Source organism: Arvicola amphibius, chromosome 8 (genome assembly GCF_903992535.2).
Source record: "Arvicola amphibius chromosome 8, mArvAmp1.2, whole genome shotgun sequence".
NCBI classification, from domain to species: Eukaryota; Metazoa; Chordata; class Mammalia; order Rodentia; family Cricetidae; genus Arvicola; species Arvicola amphibius.
Window position 1 is genome coordinate 126308651 of NC_052054.1, and position 11336 is coordinate 126319986.

Below are 11336 nucleotides of genomic sequence, written 5' to 3' on the forward strand. Positions count from 1 at the left end.
TCTCATTACAGATGGTTGTGAGCCACCATGTCGTTGTTGGGAATTGAACTCAGGACCTTTGGAAGAGCAGACAGTGCTCTTAACCACTGTGCCATCTCTCCAGCCCAAAACTTTTTTTTCCTATTATTGATAACGCACTTATGCCATCGATACCACGGACGAGAATTGAACTTTAAACCTCGGGCAGAGCAGTCGGTGCTCATAACCTCTGAGCCATTCTATCTGGCTGTTTCCATTTAGCATTTTTAAAAAACGTGGTCCTGATCAGAAAGGGATTACAGATATGCAATAAAGACAGATTCAGATGAAAAAAACCCTCTAAATGGGTAACAGTGTTGAATAATATATGTAGGCTTGAGAGAGAAAGAGGACTAATAGTATAGACAGTTATAATGTAAAAGAGTACAGATAGTCATAGGTTAAAGGAGTAAAAATAATAAAGTAAATATTAAACTCATAGAAAAGGTAATAGGGTAAGAAAAACAAGCCACATAAACATGGAATATACACAGAGAGTCTGGGTTATGTATATTATGGTGTGTTCTTTGAATTTTTTGACTGTGAGTGTAAATACAGAGATCATTTCATTGTATAGACTGCAAAACTAAACCTACATACATATTTTAAAGGTATCTTGACTTCAAAATTTGGGTCTAAGAATATGTTGTTTTGGAAAAGAGGTTCTACTTTTGTTTCCACAGAAGATGAGGACCTGTGGATTTCTTCCAGACTAATGTGGTTTAACCAAATAAGACTCCCTGAAACAATGGCCCATGTAGTCTAACATCCATGACAACTTCAGGACTGCTGGCTGAGATGGACCTACCACACAGGATACCCCATGACAGACCTGATTAACAGTGCCCACAATCAGCAGGAGGTAGTCTAGAAAACAATGCCCAAATTCCCTAAATGATTGTTTATAAATGTTTGTTTACATTTAAAGGGGAGTATGCTATAGATATTTGCATTGATATGGATCTTGGTTTATTGATATAAATTTAAGGTCAATTTTGCTACATGTATATTTCTGCTCTTCATTAAAGTATTGTGTTTGTACAGCTCATTTAAAATGCAATGTATAATTAAGAAATATAGGTTAATAGGCAATCATCTATAATTGTCATGTTAGGTTTCTAGATATATAGAGAGATATATTTCAATTTGATAGATAATCTTCAACACTTTCAAAGACCTATAGAACATGGCATTTAAAACATTTTAAGATCTTAGGACTTTTCATGACAATGAGACACATCTGCTCCTGGCAGCACCAATTACTTCAAGAGGAAGATAGTCATTGAAGAAGCTCCTTATGGAGTTTGTTAGTCATTTGGGCAAGAAACTGCTCTCTCTTGGAGAGAGAGCTTGATGGTATGTTGTGTGAACTGGACATGCAGAAGCCACAGAAAAATGACTGCTGAAGTTATCTAAAGAAGGTGGGGCCATCCTTCAGGGTTCCTGATTCATGAAAGATTCTGCCAGACATTCTGCATGTCACAGTAGAGAGTGTGACAATATTGGCAGAACTGTCTTTGAAATTTACTGCTTCATGGAAAAATGTGTTAGATACTATGGTCCTATAGGTTGACGACAGGTGCCCCAATGTTACAGAAAGACCTTGGGTGACTGTCCAGGAAAGGAGATGTCTCTGTAAATTCTAGAGTTTTAGAAGTTGTTTAAAATGCACTTTCTGTTAACTTAGGTAATATTATATTCTTCTGGGGTCTTTGCTGGAGTTGAAGAATAGATATTTATAATTACAGTTATGATAAAGGATAAAGTAGATATAAATATTGTAACTATAATTCTTGCTTGATAACTGATTTGTTATATGATTTTTACTATTTTAAAGTTAAAAACCTTCCTTTTTACTTGAACAGAAAAGGGGAAATGGTATGTGAAGTCCTGTATATGTGTTGCTTTTATTGATTATTGAATAAAAAAACTCCTTTGGCCTGTGTTTGATAGGGAAGAATAGAGCTAGGCAGGAAAACTAAACTGAGTGCTGAGAAAGAAGACAGAGTCAGGAGAAGCCATGGAGTCGCATAACAGATGTGTTAGAACTTTGCTGGTAAGCCACAGCCACATGACGATACACAGATGCATAGAAATGGGTTAAGATATAAGAGCCAGCTAGAAATATACTTAAGCTATTGGCCAAACAGTATTGCAACTAATACAGATTTCTATGTGATTATTTCTGGAGTCTGGGTGGCTGGGAAATGAATGAGCGGCCTTCCTGCAATAGAGCAAGGAAGAAAGAGAGAAGCTACTGATGACCTAACTCACGTGAGAAGGAAAATTTAAGTTCTTTCTGCTTTTCTGCTTAATTCCTGATGCTGGAAGAGCTGTGCCTTCTGTTTGCAGGGTCCAATATACAAGTAGTAAATAGGTTTGTGATTTTAAATAGAAGGCAAGAAGAAGGAGAGAGTAGCCGCAGGAAGGGAGGGGTGACATTGTCTACAAAACCATGTTCTAGCATGTCGAGAGTTTACTGGAGCATGCCCCATGAGGAGCTTCTTGTTTGCAGAGCATAAATACTTAAGGAAGATCATAAATGCTTAATTTACCAGCATATGGGATGAACCAAAACATTAGAATAAAGGTCAGTTTTACTTATTTAATTTCTCAGTGCCTTTGAAGCCTTTGCTGAGAATACCACACTAAGGCTTGATATTAACTTGTATCTGGTTTGAGGGATTCAAAAATAAAATCTGTTTTCTCTTTGCCCAAATTTGAAATCATTGGGAGATAGATACAGGATCCAGGCAAAGAACGTGCTAATTTGATGACCAATAAAGCTGATATTGAAGAGATTGCATGATGCCCTCAGTGATGCCAACATCATGGGCTGTTTTGTGAACTTGTTCATCGTGTATGCAACTTAAAGCAGCACCAGGCACCCTAACAGCACCCATTTAATATTGACTGTGATATGTATTTTAGTCAAAATAAATTATGCTACTACATGGTACCCTTGTAGAGGCCAGCTTACTATCTGAGTTCAGCATTACTGTGTGTCACAGGCTTCCCTGGTGGTACCTTATCCTGTCATGCAGGAGCCAGGAGAGGCATGTCCTAATGTACTCATCTAAACCAGGGGATGTGTTAGCCAACACTCACACATGGCTGTGAAAGGGAGACTGTCAAAAAGAGAACGTGGAACTGTTCAGTGTGATGCTTCCTAGGAAAAAAATGTCCTTAAGCGAAGCATGAGCTGACTCGGGAACTTGGATTCTTTCAGACACTTGCCACTAAGAATATACCGGTTAGGTACATTTTCCCTAGATTGACACCAAAGAATTCTCTGCAAAAATTCTAACCTGTATTTTCTTGCTCCATTTCTCATTCTTTTCTTATATGCCTCCCCTTTGTAGATCATCACACGTGACAAAACAAAGCATTTGGGGTAAGATCAATGAGATTTTTTTTCCTCTCCACAGGCTACAAGAAGGATTTATTTTCCAAAAGTTCCACCAAGCAAATATTTAAAACAAGTCATTTATCTTTGTTTAGAAGCTCACTATGAAGCTGGCTCCATACTCTTGCTATGGGGTCTCCAGAAGTAGAGATAATGACAGCTATACTTCTACATCTTATTTCCCCAGCCCTCAGTCGGAAGCCTCTGGCCTCTGCCTCGCTTGTGGACTTGGGGCCTTCTCTTTCTTATCTGTCAGAGTCAAGGGAAAGACAGCCCAAATCCCTTCTGATGCTCATAACCTATGATTCCATGATTCCAACTCAGGTGCTTGAATATCTGTGTCCCTGAATAGCCCAAGTTTTCTTCCCTACCCCACACTCCACCTACAGCCAGACCAGCTGGTAGAGAAAGAAAAACCACAGTCTTCTATTAGAGGTGATAAAACTAGTCTAAATTTCATTTTCTATATCAGCAAGTGCATTTGTATTTAAATCCAATAGGTGATATTTTAAAGCATACTGTTTCTACAACATGACATTTCTATCATCAGTGTTTTAATAGCTGGTATATCTAATGAGCTAAATCTATCTTGCGGTGGGGAGGAGGGAAAAGGGGCAGGGTGTGGGTCCACTGGCCTCATTTACATTCACTTTACACTTGGCATCGTTTATGTGTGCATAAGAGCTGAAACAAGCAATCAATAAGACGAGGAGCGTGTCTTCAAGAGGCATGCAGAGAAGATGGCTAACACATCTCCTTATGGTCACTGACGTTTTCAAAACATAGCAACAGCAGGAACAAGTCGGATCTTGTTTCTCAGCCAGCCTAAAGGACAATCATCCATTGCAAATACCTTCCTTAAAAAACAAATGACAAAAGGACTTTAGAAAATGATTTACTAATTCTATTGGAAGAATTGGGAGACCCTGCTTCAAGAGTTAGCATTGTTTTCTTACCTAAGAACAAGTTATTTTACTTATTTGTGTGTCTGTGAACATGATCATGTATGTACACACATGTGTGTATGAATGTAAGTCCAGAGGTTGGCATCAATTGAGGTTTCTCCCTTATTTGCTCTTTACCTTATTTTAAATGTTTTATTTACTATATTTGTGTGTAGTGTGTGCATAAATGTACGCGTGGGTGTGTGGGAATCAGAGCACAACTTTTGAGAGTAAATTCTCTGCTACTGTGGAGATAGAGACAGAGCCCCACATTGGAGCATCGGACTGAGCTCCCAAGGTCCTGATGAGGAGCAGAAGGAGGGAGAACATGAGAAAGAAAGTCAGAACCGTGAGGGGTGCGTTCACCCACTGAGACAGCGGGACAGAACTAACGGGAGTTCACCAAGTCCAGTTGGAATGAGACTGATGGAACATGGTTGATCACCTTACTGGACCTTGGGGGAGTTGGGAGGACCTTGGACTTAACATAGAGTAGGGAACCCTGATGGCTCTTTGGCCTGGAGAGGGAGGGAGGGGGGGGTATGGGTGGAGGAGAGGGGAGGGAAGGGGGAGGAGGAGGGGAGGAGATGGAAATTTTTAATAAAAAATGAGAGAAAAAAATAAAATAAAAAAATAAAACGAAAATCCTACTTTTAAGAACTTAATATATGAGTTGGGTGGTGGTGGTGCAAGCCGTTAACACCAGCACTCTGGAGGCAGAGGCAGATGGGTCTTTGTGAGTTCAAGGCCTGCATGGTCTACAGAGTTAGCTAGAAAAACTCTGTTAAAAGAAACCAAACCAAATAAACAAAAAGAACTTAGTATATAGGGGGAAATGAAGAAAAATTGGGTGGCTTTAATCGAGGAAGAGAAATGGAAATTTTGCAAAAGGAAAGGGAATAAGGAGGGAAAATAACACTGAGGATGTCTGAAAAGGTTAAGGAATCATGCTACTCTTTATTATCTAAAATTACGTATAACACAGTCGTGTGTGCGTGCGTGCGTGCGTGCGTGTGTGTGTGTGTGTGTGTGTGTGTGTGTGTGTGTGTGTGTGTGTTTGTAAATGAAGTTATCCCATTTGCATGGACAGTTCCCCCTCCGAGAATCATAGACTATCTAGCAGAAACCCCACTCTCAGGCATGAATCACCCCCTTTCAAGTTGTAGGTTAAGGTTGTCCAAGAGACTCCGCAAGCAGTACAGGCTACTGTTGTTGCTTTGGTTGTCTCCCAGAGGTTGGGAGCAGTTTAAAGAAGCCTCTATTGCAAGTGCAGGACTCAGGATTCCAGCTGGCTCTGGCCTGAGGGCCTCCTCCCTGAGGACTAGTTTTCATATTACCAGAAGGTTCTATGCAAGCTGCCAATGGAAGGAGGCAGCCACTGAGTCCTACCCAGCTGTATCACCTATGACTCACAACAATGGCCAGCAAGGCAAGATATCCTAACGATTCATATCTTCATGGTAATCAACAGCTGTCTAATTGGACTTAAGACTCACTTGATAGGAAGGGAATAGTGCCTGGTACTAGAAATCTAGCCAACTACCTGGGGCTGGTGTAGTTGGTTGGCTTTTTATTTTATTTGCTTTTTTTAAAAACTGTTTTGGGGGCCTGCCACCCAGCTAGCAAATAAATACACAGAAACTTAATTCTTTCTTGTAAATGCCTAGCCTTAGCTTGGCTTGTTTCTGGGCATTTTTTCTTAAATTATCCCACCTACCTTTAGGCTCTGGGCTTTTTACATTTCTCTACTCTATTATCTTTCTTTACTTCTTACTCCGTGGCTGGCTGTGTGGATGACTGACCACTGATGTCCTCCTCTCCTTCTCTTTCTTGTTCCTCCTTTGCTCCTCTCTTCTCTATTTATTTGCTCTGCATGCCAGACCCACCTATTTCTCTCTCCTGTCTAGCTATTGGCTCTTCAGCTCTGTTTTTAGACCAATCAGGTGTTTTAGACAGGCAAAGTAACACAGTTTCACAGAATTAAACTAATGCAACATAATAGAATGTAACACATCTCTGCATCATTAAACAAATATTTCATGGCATAAACGAATGTAACACACCTTCAACTAATATTCTCAACAGACTAGTGAGGTCATTGACCTTAGAAGAGAACTTTCTGCCACTACTAAACCCACATAATTCCTAGCTGCGCTCAAAATACTTATACTAACAGATAAGGCTCTCTCTCTCTCTCTCTCTCTCTCTCTCTCTCTCTCTCTCTCTCTCTCTCTCTCTCTCACACACACACACACACACACACACACACACACACACACACACACACGTGAAAACAAACACATAACAAACAAAAACCTTTTTGCAGCAGATGGAGACCATCACAGGAAACCAAAACTGGTCAAAATGCAAATACGAATTGATCATAGGGTTCCCAGCCCCAGTAAATACATCTACAGTACAACTCCTGGACTTTAGGACTCAGAGAACACCACGGGAAAGGGGGCAGAAATATTGTAAGAACCCGAGGACCAGGAAATAGGATGTGGGATTGTGTCTCCTAGAAATGGCAGGGTAGCTTCAGCCACGATAGCTCAACACTACGATCCCGAAACAAGATCTGAAGCAATGCACCATCGCCAGACACGCTAACATAGAACTGGGGAACTCGTGGGGCCCCTGCACCATCACCAGACACGCTAATGTGGAACTGGGGAACTCGTGGGGCCCCTGCAACATCGCCAGACACGCTAACGTGGAACTGGGGAACTCGTGGGGCCCCTGCAACATCGCCAGACACGCTAACATAGAACTGGGGATCTCATGGGGCCCCCACCCCTAAACAAAGAACTATAGGCAGTTAAGGAATACAGAGAGTGGGAGAAATAGTCTTCCCTCGGGAGGAGCCCTCTAACTGGTAAATTGATTATCCAGTACCAAATCGTATACATACAAGTAACACTAAACAGAGTGTGTGTGTGTGTGTGTGTGTGTGTGTGTGTGTGTGTGTGTGTGTGTATGTGTGTGTGATTTTTTAAACATGGGGAAGGGGGTCACCTCTAAGATGTTTCAGTGACAGCCTTGTCTCCCATCATTCGTCATCTTTTTTAGGGAATGAAGAGCACTCCCCCAGCTGAAGGATAGTGCAGTTGTGTAGTGATGAAGTCCCTACCCCTGGATGCTCCCCAGCCTCCCACATGCATCCACGATTGTCAACCTTCTTTGCACATCACAGCACTTGGGGAAATTTAAGAAATATGATGGCTTGATCTCACCCTCAGGGATTCAAAAGTAATGGTTCTGGGAGTTTTTAAAGTTCCTCAGGTGGAACACACAGCCAAGTCCTGAACCACTGATGCAAATAGAAACTGGATGCTCCAACAGTCTCTAATCCTCCAGACTGGTCCTGATGTGCCCAGACATGTCTAAATCCTAGAGCAGGCTTATTTCTCCTTATTACCCTAGAATGTTTGGCCTTTTCTGTCCACAGAGAAGTTTATAAAATTATATCCTTTTGTGAAAAAATGCTCCATTTGTATATAATGGTTTGCTATATGCTGTGGGCATGCACACATGGGTGTGTGATGCCCTATCACCATGTATGCCATATGCAAATGCTAAAAACACAACCAGTTATGGGAGAGGTTATCTGTTCTATTCCAATCCCAGGCTCCTCTCATAAAACACAAAGGAGAAAACAATTTGTTTACTGTATGCTTTAATGTGACACAGGACTCTTCGGGGAAATGAGGACCCTGGCACATGGGCATTTGAGGAATCAATAGCAACAGGAAGGTCACTGTTGCCTTCTCCCCAAAGCAAGCAACAGCAGCCAATCCTTGCTTGAAGCAGAGCCTGACTTCACAGGTGAGAGGTGCCTCCCTGATCTGGAGGAGAGCCAATGACACAGGAGCAGAGATGCACCCAGGCAAGCAGGCTTGGTTTACATCTCCCAGTGAATCACTGCATGATCATAGAATCTCTGCCCACTCTTCCAAAACTCTACATAGAAACACAGTTCCTTCGGGTCCTCGTTTCAGCATGAAGTCTCTTATGTTATATAAAACATACTAGCTGTATACCAGCCTTTTTCTTATTATCATTTCTCAGTCTATTATTAGGAATCCCACAGCCAGGAGCTGTGCTATTCATGAGGGAAGATGTTTTACTCCCCAGCATAACCAAGAGAGAGGAAAGTGATGTAACATGAGGGGGCCGGCTTGTGGGGTTTCTGTCCCGCCCGATACCCCACAGCCGGCAAGCCCCCAAAGAAAATCACACAGAGATCTCCATAAGTTATAAAACTGTTTGGCCCATTAGCTCAGTCTTCTTATTAGCTCTTGTAGCTTATATTAACCCATTATTCTTATCTATGTTAGCCACGTGGCTTGGTACCTTTCTCAGCCGGGCAGATTACATCTTGCTTCTCGGTGGTCTGGGGTGGAATGGAAGGAATGGGTTTCCTCCTTTCCAGCATTCTCCTGTTTTCATCGCCCGCCTCTACTTCCTGTCTGGTTGACCCGCCTATTCTTCCTGCCTGGCCAATCAGCGTTTTATTAAAATACATGATTGTCAGAATACAGACAATTCTCCTTCACCAAAGTGATGATTAATAGAAGCGTCTGTAGGCTGTGGCTCTAATGCTCACGGGTACCGTGTTTACCTAGAATGAACAGGTTCCATTCTCAGTACCATAAACACAAAGGAATGAGTGTTGGTAGCATGTCTCCAACCCCGGGGCAGAATACCCAACTAGACATTTAGGTGTTATCAGGAGAACAAAGAGAGATCTTCTGCAAGCTTTCAGCAAGGAAACAAGGGTTAGAGGAGGAGAGTGTGTAAGCAGGGGGACCACTCATCAGCAGAGCTGTGGTGTACTCTTTCCTAGTAGATGAATGAGTGTGTAAGGAGGGAGACCACTCATAAGGAGAGCTGTGGTGCTTTGGCCTACTTTGATTTTCTGTTGCTGTCATCAAACACTGATCACCAACCTGGGGAGGAAAGAGTTTATTACACCTTGCAGATTAGAGTCCATTATGGAAGGAAGCCAGGGGCAGAGCTCAAGGCTGGAACCTGGAGGCAGGAATTGCAGCAGAAACCATGGAGGGGTGTTGCCTGCTGGTTTCCCCTCATGACTTGCTCAGCCTACTTCCTTATACAACCCAGAACCACTTGACCAGGGGAGGCACCACCCACAGGGGGCTGGGTCTTCCTACATCAATCATTAAATGAGAAAATGCCCTTACACACTTGCCTTCAGGCCGTCTGAAGAAGGCAACCCTTCAACTAAGGTTCCTTCTTTCCAAATGACTATTTGGTGTCGAGTTGGCCTAAAACCAATGAGCACACGACAGTGTGTCCCCAGGTGGTGGCTCCCTTGGTTTTTCACTGCTCTGTGTTCATAGTCATTTGGTAGAGTCACCCCAAGAAATTGCTTGGGATACTCTGTATGGAGGAGCTGGAGTTCCACTGGCTTCTCCAGCAATCCTTGCTGGTCCGCTGACTCCTCCATTGTAGCCAAATGCTGTTTTAGAAAAGAATAAAGAAGGAAAGAAAGAGAGGAGAGGGAAGATGAAAACCTGGGGAAGTGGCCTCCTCTTCTCAGCTTTCTGATTAATTATTTAGCTGGTGCACCTATGCCTACCCAGGTGAAAAGACACATGAACGCCTAAAGGCCAGGGTCACAGTTGGTCTCAAATATACGACCTCTTCACTATGTGCGTGGGAGGAGACACGAGGATGTTTATAAAACTAGTTTCATCCAGGCACAGTTTCCTAGCAACCAGGCAGAAGCATCTGCGTTCAGGAAGACTCTGAGCAGCAGCTCAAGCCTTCCAATGCCCAAGCCTGCCTGCGGGTACCAGAAAGAGGTGAAGTGCTGCCGTCAGTTCCAGTTGGTGAGACATTCTGGGAACTGGTATGAGCCTGAAGCCAACATGGCGTAGGAAACGCTAAGACGGGACTGTGGAGAGGGGGTCTGCTTGGAATGTGCCGATATTCCACAGGGCCCAGGACTCCTTAAACTCTAGGGCTGTGATTTGGGGAAGGATGGGGGTGGACTTGGTCTCTATTAATAGCTAGAGCGTGAGGCAGCTGATGTCTTAGCAGGGTCCCTTTAGTGTGTTTCCAGCTAGTGGTCTTGATTCCTTTGGAGCTCTATAGACAAAATAGAGTGACAGGCAAAATTTAACTCTAACTGAATTCAAGCCTATGCAAATGGCTCTCTCTCATCTGGGAGAAGCTGACAAAATGAACGAAACTCTCCAGTTAGTCCAATCTCAGCACACATTCAATGGTTGTTTTACATAAGAAGAAATGAAAAGAGAAAAAAGTTACTTTGCATAAGATGACACAGAGAGTTGGTCTTTCAAGGTCCTGAACCCCTGCCTCGTGATCTAGAGGTGGTAGGCACTAGTATTCTTATTATTTAAAATATTATATATATGATATACCTTCAGAGATTATGCCATGTTGGGATGGGGGTGTTGAGAGAAAGCTGTGACATCAATCAAAAGAAATTTGATCAATCAAATTCGTAATTCTTAAGTATGAAAATCAAAGGGCCTGCTCAGAGTTTTAAGAAAGAATTGGTTGCTGGGCAGTGGTGGCACACGCCTTTAATCCCAGCACTCAGGAGGCAGAGGCAGGTGGATCTCAGTGAGTTGGAGGCCAGCCTGGTCTACAAAGTGAGTTCCAGGACATCCATGACTGTTACACAGAGAAACCCTGTCTCAAAAAACAAAAACAAGAGAAAGAAAGAAAGGAAGAAAGAAAGAAAGAAAGGAAGAAAGAAATAAAGAAAGAAAGAAAGAAAGAAAGAAAGAAAGAAAGAAAGAAAGAAAGAAAAAGAAAGAAAGAAAGAGAAAATTGGTTAAAGTAAGAGCTAATGATCCTGCTTTCTGCCAAGGTATCGAGCCCACTTCATGCCAAAAAAAAAAAGTCCACTTTTTATTAATGAAATAAGATAAAATCCTGTGAACTTATACTTTTATAAATTATTAAATTAAAAG